The following is a 17,184-nucleotide window of genomic DNA, read 5'->3' on the forward strand; positions in this document are numbered from 1 at the left end:
CCTACTCTGCCCTCCCGTTCAGCCGCATCTATCTGTCTCATTGCAGAGACTGAGCCGCTGGCTGCTGCGTCAAGGCAGACAGCATTAGTGGAAATATAACCGGAAAATGTGTGATTTTAACCTTCAAAACAAAAGCGTGAGCTGGATTTGATTTACAGCTGTGTAAAATATGTCAGACCTCTTTATATTATTTTTTCATTACATACCATGCATTTGTGAATAGTGGCTCGCTTATTTTCACTTTAAAAATGAAGATTTTTTTTTGTTTTTATATTCTAACTTGTCATACATGGTGGAACTTGGTTGAATATAGCTATTTTAAAAAAAGAAACATATTTTTATATTACAGAATATTTTGACCGGACTCTTACCTATCATTTATGAGAGGTGCACAGAGTAAACAAAATTGTGGGGTCTTGCAATGAAACAACAGCTACAAAGACTTGATCAGCTGCTCCCTCTGTTCTAGATGGGAAAGAACAATGGCAGGCTGGTTGTCTATTGTGTTAGCTAAATCTTAAAGTACCCCCATCAAAGTTATTTTAAATTTTGGCTAAGGGGGAGGGACATACAACTTTAAATTGTTGTATTTTGTGTTTATTTTGAATACTTTCTGAACTCTGAAACCTGCCGGCAGGTTTGAGAGCTATGTTTCCTTAAGAAATTGCCAAAACCACACCATTTATCAGAGGTAGAAACTGTAAAAAGAGAATTTACCGTAGAATTTTCAAAATTCCTGCAGCCCTTGGTCACATCATGCACGACAAATGCTACAATCAGAAAAATGATTAAATCCAAGCTTAAACAGTGGTATTTCATCATTTCCCCCCAGTCACTGAGGGAGGCTCAAGGGAAAATATTTGTAGCTTCAGGGTGGGTCAGGATAAAAAAAAACAAACCAAACCAACACCTGAGGCTCCCCCTCCTCTAATAAATAAAGTCCCTACAGTCCCTAAGCAGGACCTAAGTAGCCTACATAATTACACACAAATCGGCCTTTATTATGAAAGTTCCTATCGGAAGCGTTGGTGTTATGTCGTGCGGTGTGACGGTGGTGCTACTGGCTGGGAACAGGATGCTGTCAGGCCGAATAGACGCATCAACTTAACGGAGAGAAACCGCAGCAGCATCCTTTGTTTTCTGGAGCTGAATATCCAGGTAAGGACGGGCAACTAGTTTAGTTGTGATGCTAACATGGCTGTCTGTCATACCTACAATAACTGAACCGTCACTGAAGCTGTTGGCGGTACGCAGGACCCGTTTTTTTCTCATTTCCAGTCATGTCGAAAATATGGCTATTGTTCGGCACGCTGTCATACAGGCAGCAGTCAAGACACATTAATTTAACGCAGCATTTGTCGGTTAAGCTATAGAGGTAACGTTAATGGAAGGCGTGTGTGGTACTGTGTTGTGTAAACAACGGTGTATACTGCTGGGTTTTGGTAGCGTTACGGTGCTAGCTTCCAGCTCAGGAACACACAGACATTCCGTGCTGTAATACATCTATGGTTGAGCTGCTCTGTCGATGGGGGTTTGGCATTGCATTGCACCACCAGCGCACGCACGCACGCACGCACACAGGTGTAGTTAGTGTTTGTGTCAGCTGCTAATGTGCTGCTCCTGGCACGTGCAATCTGCACTTACCGACTGGACACTGTCTGGTGTGTCGTCAGAACATATTACAGCAGTTGCTTCTGTTGTGAGAGGATGGATTTTTACATTTGCAGGGTGTTGGACACATCATGGCTATAAAAGTGCTTTGTTGACTTGTGTCTCCAGTCTTATATAATCCCGTGGACATCTCACTTTTAATCTTGATGCGACAGTTATTTTTGTATTTGGTTGTGACCCGGACTGGATATAGTTTTAAATGCCAATATTGGTCCCATCTATTACTAAAATTACATCTTGTATTAATACCTTACTCCATGTCTCTTAGGTATTTTGGTTTTGGGGTCATGGTTTGATGGTCTTCTGTACAGCAGGAAAAACAGAATGATCCTAATATTGGCCATTTGTATTGGAAAATGCAAACATTCATTAGTGGCTCATCGATCATGATTATTAAAATATAAACTCTACTGTCAATGAGTAATGCTCCATGGTTATTACCAAAGACTCTCTATATACTTAAACAATTTCCATGAAAATAACTGTCCAATAAGACAGGTGTAGCATACATACACTTAGATTGACCATTAGAGTCAGCAGTGTAGTTTAAGCCTCTTGCATTCAGTTCAACAGTTTTATTCTCATACTCAGTGAGGGCTCATTCTATTGTAAAGTATGAACAGTTCAGTAGCTCTCTGTAGCCCTAGAGGTCCATCCATGGGTGGTGAGAGCAGCTGCCAGGGCAGTGGATAATTCCTGGATGGCTGCAGGTTGTGACCATTTATACGGGGCAAAGGATAAACCCTGGATGACTTGCTCTGTGCAGTCACAACAGACTGACTAAAAGCACATGAGAAGTTACATAATCATGGCCTTTAATAGGCACATTCAAGTGATGCCATCACAAATGGCGTTAGGCTACATGGTGTGTTTTCTAGAGGCATAACCAACTTTGGTTTCATAGTGTTGGCAGTCTGTTCAGTGTCACTGCCATTTCCTTGGGAAACCAAAAAGCTCCTTGATAATAGATCTAAACCAGTGGTTGCCGACTGGTGGGTCTCAGTCCAAAAGTGGGCTGCGAGTCCATTCTGAATGGACCACAAGTGAATCGCAAAGGTGTCAAGTTTGTAAAAATCACACGTCATTTTTAAGTTCAGTTAATTTCTGGCACAGAGCTTTTATTTTGAAGTGCTGTGTCCTGCTGTAGAGTGACTGACTAACGGACAGCTACTTGACAGAGACAACAAACTAGCTCAACATGGCCGAACACAAGTATGATGCTGAATATATTAAACTGTGTGCACCTTGAATTAATGACTAAGGAGAAATCTGGACCACATGGCTGAACCAGTTGGGAACCACTGATCTATACGACATCGCAGAATCTCCTAGCTCCAGTTTCTTATATTCATTTTTCATACTGACAATAATAACATTATGAGCTGTTCCTCCAAGGACTAACCGGACTAGCATTATGTAGCTAATGGACATCTTTGCCAGTTTTTCAGGTGGAATTTGTGTTTTGTACATGTACTTATGTCCTAATTCCTTGTCCTAATCACAGTGAATTAGGTTAATTTATCAGAAATTATTTGCGTGATAGGATGCTCTGAACAAAACATCATGTATCAAATGGTTCGGGTTGACTATGTACTCTTACTGTTGTGACCTTTTTTTTTCTCTTTTACATCAAACAACCTAAGCCAAACTTCATATGTGCATCACTTTCTGATGTTACTGGGTGCAAACACATTCTGAAAGAGGTGTCACTTTGTAGTATCCCTTTCCAGTTAGTGACGACTTTGGTGAAGTGATGGCGAGTGCACAGTTTGCTTCCAAAAACTTCTAAGGGGTCCAAGGGAAAATGAGCTGCTGGGGCCTTACGACTTAGCTCCTTCCACACTCCCAATGTGTACAGTTTTCCATTCTAGAAACCTACCTGTCCCCAGATTTTAGGGAAGCCCGATAATAATATTGTCCAACATATGTTGGTACATCATTGGTATCAGCCAATATTGGCTTTAAAATGAATATTGCCAGAATAGGACAGCATGCACATTTTTTAAATTTTGCATAATGACTGATATTACATACATTGAAAAGCATTCTATTTCATGTCTCCATCTGCTGGCATGCCATCACAATAAGAGTATGCCTGCACAATACTTTGATAATTTCACCACAGAAGAGACCTGATGTTCACTAAAATTAGGTGGGGAAAAAAGTGGATATATCAATATCGGTATTGGTTATCAGTCATATGAGTTGTTACATATCAGTTTATTGGATATTGGCAAAAATTCCAATATTGTGCATCCCTACCAGATTTTCTTTGTAGCAATGTATTTATATCAAGCAAATAAGCTCAAAACTGAAATAATGAATGGCTCAAAAATAGATTTTGACACAGTAACTCTATTAGGGAAGCCTCATTATAATAATTCTGTTATATAATGCCTTATATAGCCTAATAGGGGCCTTATCCATCTTATCATATCAGTTAATTGTGTTGTAGTGCTGCATACTTCCACAACAAATGTTCAATGAAATCAGCACAAACCAGCTGACACACAGTAAGCCTGGAGCTTTTAGAGCCAGTGGAGTTTTGAGGCCCCAGGGCAGTTGCCCACTTTGCCCAGTCAGTAATCCTGCCATGGTGCCTGGTCAAGAAACATGAACCAAATATTGGAGCCAGCATTCTTCATACCACTTTTCCCAGTAAGTCCTTATTAACAATATAAACACGGAAAACGTTAAACAAAAGTGTAAGACCACAAAAGGCCTGTTTTAAAGTTCATTTAACCAGATGTTTGATCTGTAAAAAATAAAATTGAATCTGTCTGTGTAGGTGATTGCACAACAGCAGTGCTTAATCTGAGTTTTTAGGTTATTGAGGCCCTTCGACCCAGTTATAGAGTCAAGGAAAAGTCATGGAGTTTTGCATCAGAGCCACAGTGAGAACCTTGCTGACAGTGCACTGCTTCTGTCTGTAGTCTTGATGAGTAATGCTGGATAATTTAGACTGTGCAAACACCAACAGTCAGGGTTTTTCCTGGCTCTGACTGAAACAACAGTATTAGGCCCAGGGCTGCAGCGTTCAGGAACACTGAGGAGGATTTGATCACATTTTTGCAATATTATTCATTAATTCATTATCTGTAACCACTCATCCTGTTCAGGGTTGTGTTGGGGTGGGGCTGGAGCCTATCCCAACTGACACTGGGTGAGAAGCGGGGTACACCCAGGACAGGTCACCAGACTATCACAGGGCTGACACCATCCATGCTCATTTTCTCACTTTTGGCCAATTTAGAGTCTTCAGTTGACCTAAGCTGCATGTCTTTGGACTGTGGGAAAAAGCCAGAGAAGCCGCAGAAAACCCATGCTTATACGGGAAGAACATACAAACTCCACACAGAAGGGCCCTAGCCGACTGGCTGGCTCGAACCTGAAACCCTCTAGTGAGACAATAGTAACCCTTTCTACACAGAGATCTCGCTGTGTGGCCACTACGAAGTCCCTTCTTCATGTCGCCTTTGGGTTTTTGCACAGAACCAAACATCTGTGGCATCATTCCACTTCAGTGTGGGACTTAAGATGGCTTACCAGCATCGCGGAAACATAAGAGGAGTGACAGGCATGACGTGTTACAACAGTGTTGGTGTCTAGTGTGACATATAATGTACGCATTGGCAGCACTTTATGAACAATAACAATGGCATAACATGGAAATAACAATTATTTACCATCTCTGTTATATGGCAGCTCTTGGGCATCATTGTTATCCCAATTTGCAGACATTTTTGGACACCATTCTTCATTTTTGAGTTATCTTCTAACTGCTATCAGCTGTTACTACCTCTGATGAAGTCTTAGAGGTGAGACAGCTCTCTTCCTCCATTCTGTGATTTTACCTTTCATACAGAATGACAAGGCAGCATAACAGCGTGACACACCACACAAAACAGACTTCAGAGAACTAGTAGTCTCGCCACCAGACAATCAGAGATCGCCTTCTGATAGTCTAGGGACACTCCTTTCTAAAGTGTGTTTAACACACCAGAGACAACAGTCGGCAACAAAGCAACGCCTCTTGCATTTTTGAAAAGGACACGCCCTCCCGGAAATGTGCGCTCCCGCTTTTCTCGTCTGAGAAGAAACAAACACACAGAGAGCTTGAAAATGGATGCCGAGAGATTTAACTCCGTTTTATCAAACGTGTGCTCAGTCCACAAGATTGTAAAAATGAAGGACTTACAGCGACTTGAGCCATTTTGTACGGCTACACATGTTTCTAGTTGGACTATGTTGATGAGCACAAGAGTTCAGCGAGCCACTGAAGGAACGCCCTGCGGATTTACTATTGGTTCTGCAACGTAGGGAGTTTTTCTCTGAAATTGTATCCACCCATCTAAACACAAAATCAGGGAGAAAGTCATCAGTCTTTAGTTAAGCAAACTGTCTAAAGACTGACTTGTGAGTTTAGAGAACTAGTGGCCCCTGCTGCGTCGCCTGATATTGATGTGTTTCTGTCACAGAGTTGCACAGGAACACACAACAAAGACTGCAGCCACTGGCCAGCCAGCCAGCACGTACGTTCTGCACCTGCGTGAGAGGAAATATCTCTCCACACCAGCAGACGGCAGCAGTCTGTAATCGTAATCCAAAAAGGGAAACCAGAAGACTGTTTTGCTGTTAGTTAGCCAGTTAGCACATTAAAAGCATAATGCAGTGTTTCAACAACAGAGCATATCTGCTGTGCACCGATGAACAATAACATAAACCATCAGTTGTGTTTCTGCTAACGAACTCAGTAGCTAAAAAAAATAATCTTACCTTATGTAACACATTTGTTTTGACCACACTCCCTCTGGATTTTAGCTCTTTGTTTATTTTCCCCCGTCTCTGTTTCTCTTCTCGTGCGCTGAGCTGAACTGCCAATCAGAGTGCTTCTGTAGGCCTAAGTATTAATAACTTAAACAGAACTCTGCTCTGTCACTTTTTGAGCTGCCTGCCGGAACTCATGATATTTATAATGTTACCAGTGAAATAAAAAAAAAGTAAATGAAAAAAAAAAATAGCAGCAAAGTGCAGGTTTCCCGCATATTCATTTATTTGTGGCAGGCCGTCCTGATTAAAACATCTACTGCCACGTTCAGTTTTTCTATCTTTAGAGGTGAATTTTTAATTAGCACTGTAGGAATATAAATATATACACACATAAGAGACTCTGTGATCATATATATATATATATATATATATACAGAGTCTCTTCTGGGCACAGACGGAGCAGTAGAACGTTAGGCACGGTGAAAGGGAAATTTAGTTCATTGAGATGAGTATAGAAGTTTGCTTTCACTTAAAAACAGTTACTCTTCTCATCCATTGATCAGATCTGATCAGCTCTGATTGGATTGACTGATCAGTTATCCACCCCACGACTACCGCTGAGGGTAAAGACCCACTTCACCTGTCTGGCAGCCTGGAGATTATCTGGTAGATAAATCAGAATTGTTACTTTTTAAGCCCACAGTGAATGCCTTAAGTGCCGAAGCAAACTCATACCCTGGTGGGGCTCAGTGGTTGACTGACAGCTATTGGCGATGGACTGTGGCATCGTTCACTGGTCCAACCATAATGGGAACAAATCTGCTAAATTTATTAGAGATGCACGATATTGGATTTTTTTGCAGATGGCTAATAACTGATACTGATATTGATATATCTGGGTTTTTTTTCCCTACCTGATTTTAGCGACCATCAAGTCTCTTCTGTAATGGAATTTACATCATATTATGTATGCCTACGCTTATTATGATGGCCCAGTAGCAGATGGAGACATGACATACAATGCTTTTCAGTGTATGTAATATTCATTCATCGTGCAAAATAAGAAAAAACATGTTGGCTGTTTCCGATCATTTAAAGCCAATATTGGCCAATATTGGCCAATACTGATGACATGCTGCATCGTGCATCCCTTAAAGTTATCATTATGTGTGGGGTCTCTCACATTTTTAACATCTAAAAGACTTGACAAATCTTGTAGTGTGGGCCAGTCTTAAGGCCCGAACATACTCGGGCGGAACGTATGTGGAATGGACTCCGCGGAGGTCCGTGTGGACTCAAAGCGGACATCCGCAAGCCCTGTGCGTGCAGGACTCTGCTCCACGCACCAGTGACTGCTCGGCATGTATTTTTCACATTGCGGGGATTTTTCACGGACATTTTTACAGGGAACTACAACGCGGAAGTGCGCTCGACTATGGAAGCCCGAATGACTGCGGACATTCCTCGCGGAGTCCGCTCCGCTTATAGTACGCCCGAGTATGTTCGGGCCTTTAATGAAGCACACTGTTTCACTATACAGACTTTGGTTGCTTTGCCCACTGAAATCGATGTTTTTCCCCAACACAAATGAGGTGTTTTTTTAGAGGTCTGTGTGGAAACAGTTACAGATTACCAACACAGGTTGTGTGCAGTCATTCACCACAAACACATTTTCACTTTGACCAGCATATTTTAACTGGCTAAGGGAAGTTGTTTTCTAGGGCAATGACTTACAATTGTGTCCCATTAGAAGGCACTAATTTAAAAGAATTTTAGTAGAAAAGATCAAACTTCATATTATGGTTGAATCACAGCTTGGACTGCTTGGTATCTTATCAGTGAATGTGTTTATTACTTGTACTGTTAATTATTTAGTCTTTTAAATGGCAGAAAATAGTGAATAGTGTCACAGTTCCCAAAGTCCTAGGAGACATCTATAAATATCTTGTTTTGTCCAACCAACAATCCAAAACCCAAAGGTAAAATCAGAGGACAGCAGGACATTTTTACATTTAAGAAGATGGCATTCTGCATAGGTTTTAATCAGGCTTTAAAACTGAAAAAGTTTGGTACTTTATACCTACAGTTACAACTGCTTTGACAGTCCTTTTCCTTCTGTCACATTAATTCTTTTGAAATCTTTCGCAGACAGTTATCATACTGTGGCCCTGCAAAGAGTATAGCTGCTCTTTCAGTGCTGTCAGCTTTTACAGCAGAGCTCTATTCAGTTTGTATTGTGTTGTTTTCAGCAGCTTGTATTCAGCATTTTCAGCATCTCTGATGGTTGAGCTGCTAATTGTCAGCACAAGGGTCTAATCAGTGTCTTCACAATTGATTCATCTGTTCAAAAACCATATTAGCCGAGCCAGTATTTAAAATAGAGAAGATGTTAAATTCCATGGAGCGATATGGCTTCTGATCAGTCATTTCCTGTTTACCATTTGATGGGAGACATTTTTACTTGTGATGCATTCTTCAATGAGACAGACTTTGACTTTGTCTTACAGATAATAATGTATGCACATGATCTTGTGTCCTTTAAAAAATCTAGAAGACAGCTAAAAACAGTAAGTTGTGGTTCTTATTTGAATGATTTTTGCAGCAGTAAGCCTGTTTGTTGAGGTCATAAACTGTATTGGGTAATTTTTGAGGAAAAACTGCAGTGATTGGGTCATTGGTGTGACCTTTGATGTGCACTGGCATGGTGTGCGGGCTCACTGTCAAGTCAGGGTAAAGATCGGCAGCTCAAAGTGTGGTGATGTTTCATATTTTTACGCCTTTGTGCCAGTGATAACTTTGGCCACAAGCATTACTTTCGGGTTGTCCATATGTCTGTCCGTCCATCTGTACCTCTGTCCTTGGGTCCCCATCACCAGGCAAAAGTGCTACACAACTTTCAGGCAGGTTGTTCATTGGGTCTACTGCTTTCTCGTCCGACACATTACAAAGCCCTTACCATTATGTGTTGTGCCAGAAAAGTTTCCAGTAGAAGGGGGAGTTTACAAAGGTTTTGAATGGCCTTATTTGGGTGACAGTCAATTAAAAAAAAACTTGTAAAATTATTTAAAATTAATAACAACCACAAAGTCTTAGTCTTACAGTGTAAGACTTATAACAAGCATGTCCCAGCAAACTATTGATGTATTCTTCTATTCATGAATTTTAATTAAGACAATAAGGCATGTTCTGCAGTACAAATGTTAAGAGTTAACTTCACCACCAAACTGAAAACACAACAAAAAATATGTATGTGGATGTATCAATGGCAAAAAAAAAAAACACCAAAAAAAAAAAAAACCCACACCAGTTGACCCATTTAAAACTAGGAAGCACTACTTTGGCTGTGCAATCAATGTGGTTCACCATGCGCTTCCACAAACCTCACACACAAATCTCACACACGAGAACTTATTTCAGTTCTCGTGTGTCTTTACCTGGAAATTTCTGCCTGTGGTGGAGCCTGACAGTTGCATGTGTTGCTCCGTACGAGGTTCTGTGCTGCCCTTTAGTCCCTCTTCCTAACACCAGGTGCGGCCTGGGACCCCTGAACTCTGTAAAAAATATTAATCAGTCATGCCACCAGTTGTGATACATCCAGTGAAAGCACAACTTATTTGTGTGCCATTTCTAGGAAACTTAAGGTATAAATTTTGTTAAAAAAAAAAAAAAAAAAAAAAAAAATCAACCTGCGAACTACTCTCTAAACTGCGCTGTACCAGGAAGAAAGAATGCTGCCCACTACATGTGATGTAGCCTACTAAGTTTGATTCAGCTATGTTCGCCTTCCTCCCACAATGTTCTCCTCCTCCATCTCCATCCTTATTTCCCTATTATTGTGAAGATTTAGAATCTGGAGCAGTGGATATCCACTGGCAGAGCTGACACTATTGGTGCAGACCCAGAATGATGAGGGAGGAAGGGTTAGAGCTGAATATGTGGTGAGCCCATTGATTTATGGATCAAATATTTATTTTAAAATATATACAGGCCTAACCTTTATCTGCGGTGAGTAATTTGACGCTATTGGTGAATTTGTTGTAGAATAAATTTTATTGTAATACTTATCAACTACAATCGTTTTTAAAGTGATTATAATCATACAGTTGGATGAGGATCCTCTGTCTACATGCTGTTATTAGTGTTAGGGCCCTAGTGACATTTAGTGTGAGGTAAAAAGGTTGTGTATGTGTGCCTCACCATGTAATGTTTCATTAAAAAATGAAGGTGTGTGTTTAAAGTGAACATAAATAATAAATAATGTGTAGGCTAAACTAGGCTCTCTGTCTAGATGCAGCCCAACTTGCATTACTACACTAAGTGGTGACTTAAGGGAAAGCGTGGTCCAGTACTTCAGCCTGCAGGCATAAAGGTAAGGTTAGGGGGCAAAGCATCATTTCGCTGCTTTCGTATCAAGCTAATTCCAAACACAGAGCCTGAATGAAGCCTGTAGAAGGTGCACTACGCCTGTTTTGGGGGCCATACACATGCTGCGTCTTATGCCCTCAAATTCATCGTTTGTAATGTAGACCGGAAGCAGGCGCGCTCAAACGGGAGCGCAACACCGTCACAGCGTGCATGTCCTAGAGCGCCGGTCTTTTGAAGGGGCAACGGCTGCGCCCTGAGATAAACAGGGTTCAACTTTTGAAATGCAGCAGGGCACACCACATGTCATGTGACGAACAACCAATCACAGTTGTCAGATATCTTTCCCTTCTTCAAGAAATATCAGTCCATGATAAATATGGAGATGAAGTTGATCATTTTAGTGCAGGGCAACCCAAGGCTTTACATCTGTCTCACGTACAAAATTGGGGAAGTCATAGTCATGATATTATATTATAATAATATCATATAATAATATTATTATTATTATTATTATTATTATTATTATTATTATTCATAATATTCAGGAAGTCACAGAAGTAGTTACATCCTGTCAGATCCATCTATTGGCTACCTGTAGTTTGCAGACAGCATATTATTATTATTATTATTATTATTATTATTATTATCATCATCATTATCAGCCACGCAAGATAAATTTGTTATCATATTACCTTCATTGCACAACATGAGACTAATAGCCTGCAATTTAGCATTAAATACAACAATTGTACAGAGATAGGGATGTCAGTTTTGGTTAATTTTGCTTTCAAAAGGCCATCACCCAGTTAATATTTAAGAAGAAATAGACATGAAATACAAGAGGCCTTTCCTTTTAGTTCAGTGCTCCATTGACTCTGTGAGCTTTAGCACTGCATTTCAGAACACTATAACACTAACACTATAGGTGGTGATTTTTTTTTTTTTCATGAAAATGTCTCATCTTTTATTTTAGCTGACATACAGCAGGCCCGCAGTGTTAACATGGGGAACCATGTCCTTTGCCGTATCCACTGGTTCCCTCACTGCTCTCCACTGCTGCAACGCGGGTCAGGAGAGAGCTAACCTTAGCTAGCTTGCAGTGTTGCTCATTTGGTGATCACAGCTGTTAATGCAGTTGTTGTGGTGGTGGTGGAACATTTTGCCGCAGAAACATTTTGCACACCCAGTGGTCTCCCCACAGGTCACTCTGGTGAGATCAGCTGAATCTTCATTTTGAGTCACAAAATACGTCTCTCAGATATCTACAACCAGCACAAATTTTTCTATGTTTTCATGTATACATTGCGTATGTAGATTGAAAATTGTGGCAGTGACAGCTAGGGATGCACCGAAATGAGAATTTGTGGCTGAAGCCGAAGCCGAATAACATTAAACGCTTGGCCGAATACCGAGTACCAAATACCGAATATCGTTGTTTAGTTTTTCATTATTTTTTGCAGATGAACCCCCTCCAGATTAGTGTTGTCACGGTACCAAAATTGGATCCCACTGTACGATACCAATGAAAATATCATGGTTCTGAGTAGTATCACGATACCACAGTGAAAATGAGGCAGATGTGCCTTTTGTCATTTATGAAAAGATAAATCACTTTTCTATTATAGGCTACATCAATGATATTTCAATGGAATAAATTACTTATTGACTTATTCATACTTCAAAAACAGCATCAATGAGTGATGAACATAGGGGGGATCAAAATAAAATAAATAAATAAAATAAGAATCAACCAGCCACCCTCCTCCCCTTCATAAGTAAAGAACAGTCCCTTCATAAGTAAAGAACAGTCCCTAAAGTGCGGTGAGGTTTGTGGGCTGTGAACGGCTCGTTTCTCCTCTGACACGTCACATAACTGTGTTCGGCTGGCTCGGCTGTTAAGGTACTTCTGGGCAGTCCACACGCCAAGAAGAAGATATTATTGGAGCCAACTTATCTGTCGCCGGTAAGCCGATGGCCGCCGTATTTGACAGGAATGCATTACTGTCTGTGTCTGTGACCCCCGTTCAATCCACAATCGACGGGATTCACCTTTCGTTTCTGCTGCTGGTTGAAATCTGTAGGCTGCTCACACAGCGTGCTGAATGATTTAAGCCTATTTTGCTCGCTCAAAACTATTTTTAGTCGCAGATGTGAGTGCGGTGACGGACGGATCGCCACATTGCCGACATTTTATTCGGTCCGTCACAGCACACTGTTTGATTGTGTTATCAAAACACACCACTATTATTCGGCCTTGCTTTTAACTTATTCCACCGAATACCGAATGTGTGTTTTTTTGCAATATTCAGCCGAATATATTCGGTTAACGAATATTCAGTGCATCCCTAGTGACAGCAATTTGTTCATAATTTTTTTTTTAGAAGATCTTACAGCTCCTGTACACTGTAGCTGTGATTCTCCACTCTAGCTCTCTCCCATAAACACCTATTATGAAATCTGAAATGTCTGAAAAACATTGTGAAATGTAAACTGTAATTTAATTACTGTAATTAAAAACTATACTAGATATCAAAATTCCCATTTGGTCTGATAAAGTAGAGACTCTAACAAATATCTTGTTTCAAATTACAGTAATTTTTTTTACCAATACAAAATACTCAAAAGTAATTAAAATAAGGATAATGTAGTACATATGATATCTGGTGATTAATCAGCTGTCTGCTTTTTCCTGCTCCAAACTATCCTTATCATATTGGCCTTTAAATATTCAATATCGGTCTACCACTATTGTGAAGCATTTGGGAAAAGTGCTACTGTATATAAATCACAGTTACTTCTGTTACTAGTCGTGGTAGTATCGTATATACAGAACAGTTATTTAATCATGTATCCATGTAAACAAATCCTGCATGACCAGTTGTGGTCCCATCTGTCATTTGTTCACCGAAACCGTACTGGAGAGAACAATCTTTCAGACTGTGCCTGGACATCGAACCTGTCAAGGCCGGAGAAAATGGATGCACACACTGTCTGTGTCACAAACTCAGATACACACTGTAGGCTTTGAGGATGCTTGTTATCATTTGTCTTTTAGTAGAACTCCTTCAAATGATGTGGAGATGGTTAGATGATCGGTCACATTAGGGTGAAGAAGTGAGGACAAATACAGGGATGGTGTGTGTGTGTGTGTGTGTGTGTGTGTGTGTGTGTGTGTGTGTGTGCGTGTGTGTGGTGGGTCCTCCAGATGGCTGCCCCCAATCAGATTAAAGATTTTAAACCTTTCTACTTTACCACCCCTGAAAACAAAAACAAAGGGGAGTGTGCTCATCATTCTGTTCTACACAGCACTGAAGTGGGTCAACAAATGGTTCCAGTAATTCTCCTTCCTTGAGATTAATTAATGGGCAAATGCTTCAAATAGTCATTGTTCGAGAGTAAGAAAATTGACCCCCCTCTCAGTCTTCAAAACCACTGGCTTACATTACATCAGGTCAACAACAGCTCCACTCGTTATGATCATGGCATAAGGCTTCCATTTCTACAACTTTAAAGTAATACAAAGTAACTTATGAAAAAAGAAATGATACAGTCTTCTTCTCATGTAAAATATTTCATTGTTGAATTCACAGGAACACACTGCCTGCCAGGAGTTTTGTTAAACTAACCTTACTTGGTCTGGTAAGACCAATTACTGGCTAAAGGTGGTGGCTGTGTAACTGACTTGCACAGTCAGTTGTTAAGATAGGCTTTGGAGACTATTACACAACAGTATGTCACATAGAACCATTTTAATGCATTTATCTCAAAGGTGAAACAGTCTAGCCACCTCATACCTGATAAGTAGTACAATCAAGGAGCCACATGCATAAACTCTGCATCGATCAGGGTTGGAAATGTACTTTTTCATCTGTCTGCCACTGTGGCTGCTGGATTTCAAAATCTATGAGCCATTAAATAGATTGTCATAGTATTTTTTGCTGGTGAGTGTTGCAAATTTAACAGCCACTTGCATATTTTTCCACAATTTGGTAGGGGTGTAAATCATTAGTGTCATCACGATACAATAGTATGTCAGTTCTTTGGACAACGATACAAAATTCGCTGATACCAATAGGTCAGCTACAATTTGATTTTGACTCAATGCGATTCAGGGGCCTGCGGTCAATATGAGATGATATCATATGCCTATTTAACACAGTCTGTTACAGAGGAAGCTGCCACCCCTTTCCTTTTTGCTTTTGGCCATAAAAACAACAACAACAACAACAACAACAAAAAAAAACAGCAATACATAAATAATGTAAATAACTGCAACACAGAGTGGCTCCCCACTGGCTCCCGAGTAAATAACATTATCCTGTTCATCTTCCTCTCGGCTACTTGCCATCTGCCTGGCGCTGTTTGACGGTGACACAGAATTTCAAAATAAAGGCTTTTCACATTGATGATATTGGATCATTCATTAAATCTATATATTGATCCACATCGATGGATTGTTGCACATCTAGCATTTGGGTGATGGCTGGCACTAATTTCCATCCCTGGTGTAGTGTAGATTCATGACTTAAAGGCGCTGTATGTAAGACTGTGGCCAAAACAGTTACTGCACTCAAATTCAAAATACTGCCTTGAGTCGTGCCCCCCCCTAAGTAGCGTTGAAGTAGAGTAGAGCAGGGCAGAGAGATGGAAGCAAAATATATTAAACCCGGTGTTAATACAGCAGAACTGGAGAGAGGGGTGAAAAATAAATAGAGGTGGGCATGGCTCAAGTAGGGAGCAAAATTATAAATGGAGAACGATTGACACATTTTTCACTTTAAGCCCTGACACTGTCATATTTGTGTAGGAATTAAGCTACAATACATGACATATGTTGTTTTAATTAATAAATACAGTGTGAATAAAGATTACATAACATAAAAATAACTGCAGTCTGTGTAATTTGATAGCCGCTTAAATTAAACAATTTTTATAGGGCAAGTAAAAACTGACTTCGGGCAAGTAGATCTCTGACCAACTTGCCTGACCGGGCAAGTGAAAAAAAACCTTAGCGTTGAACCCTGAACATGATTTGCAGACTGCAAAAAAAATTTTTAGATGCAAATATTCTGGCTGTACTGTTGTTGTTGGTGAGATCAGTATGTTATATGAACATTATTCCTTAGTCTCTGTGACATATTAGGATGATTCTACGACTATTTGCTTTAGATTTCTTACATATAGCTCCTTTAAACTGTGTGGTCACACAAAGGCAGAAATATGCATATGTTTTATTTTTGTCAGATTTATTAAGCTGTGTATAGGCATGATTTCGTTTTATAAGTCTTGATCATTGTGGAGCTGGGCGTATGTGCATGAATTTCCACACCCACAGTTGGCCATAAATTGATGTAGAAACGGCCTTAAACACCTGTTCGCATAAAATTAATGATCAATTATTGATTAATTGATAAGCGAGTATTTCAAAAGAGAAAAAACAAAAGAGTGCAGTGCAGACTGTTGCCGCAAGAGAACACAGCTGCCCCAGTTTTGAGCTTCAACCCCCCAGGCCAAAGAGGAAGAATGGCGCGCATGCGCAGTTCACCCCTGGTTGTTTACAACCGTTGCCAGCCAGAGTTACAGGCTTCAGTTTTCAGCAAAACCTCCGTCTTTCAATGGCGTAGTGTTTTCAGAGGCCTCAAGGGAAGCTGCAGAGGTTTTGGAGAGCGATGGGAGCCTCCATCTGTTTCTGATTTTTTGCCTGGCATAGGTCCGGCGGGGGTCTCATAGGCCTGTCGAGCTGCCGTGCTCGCCGGGCGGAAGGGTCTCGTTGGCACGGCAACTCGCCTGGCCTATGCCAGGCATTGTAGGGGAAACACTGCGACTGTCGATCAAAATTATTTGTGATCGATCAAAAACCTTAACAATCAATCATTGATAATCGAAAATTGATGCCCATCCCTACCCTCCACCGTTTATTAGACCTGTCAATGAGAAATACAGTACAGAAAGTGCAATTTTACCAACTGTGTCACACCTGTGAGGTTCTCCAATAGTGCCAGAACAGTTGTCATTACGTACGACTGGGGGTATTTGTAGTGTCTGTCAGGCTTGGGCGGTATCTAATTTTTCATACCCTCCTGAAATTTCACCAGGATATATGGGATGTGATGGTATTAGTGTGCAGTGCAACCACTTGTTCACTATACGTTCCACAATCTCTCTTAGCTTTTTTAGTTTTATAAATGAACAATATTAACTAACAAAATGACAAAACAGTATCTTGCACTTATTTATTAAACAGAGAAGAACAACAATACATCATCTGAATTCAAGTTTCTCTCTTTCACCAAACTTCATTCACTGAATCTAGACAAACAAAATAAAACTCACCAAAGCCATCTGAGTTAGTTTTGTTAGTCATCTAGTTAGTTAGTG

At 40.4% G+C, this 17,184-nt stretch overlaps 1 protein-coding gene across 1 annotated transcript in view; it reads left to right on the plus strand.

The window, feature by feature from the left end:
• The first annotated feature begins 1,062 nt into the window (after positions 1-1,062).
• fam110b (family with sequence similarity 110 member B) overlaps positions 1,063-17,184 on the plus strand; it is a 75,823-nt gene continuing 59,701 nt past the window's right edge. The window contains exon 1 of the mRNA XM_049599429.1: positions 1,063-1,158. The gene's annotated coding sequence lies outside the window, so the exon portion shown is untranslated. The remainder of the gene's footprint in view (positions 1,159-17,184) is intronic.

The sequence above is a fragment of the Epinephelus fuscoguttatus genome, linkage group LG15 (assembly GCF_011397635.1).
Source record: "Epinephelus fuscoguttatus linkage group LG15, E.fuscoguttatus.final_Chr_v1".
Classification (NCBI taxonomy): Eukaryota; Metazoa; Chordata; class Actinopteri; order Perciformes; family Serranidae; genus Epinephelus; species Epinephelus fuscoguttatus.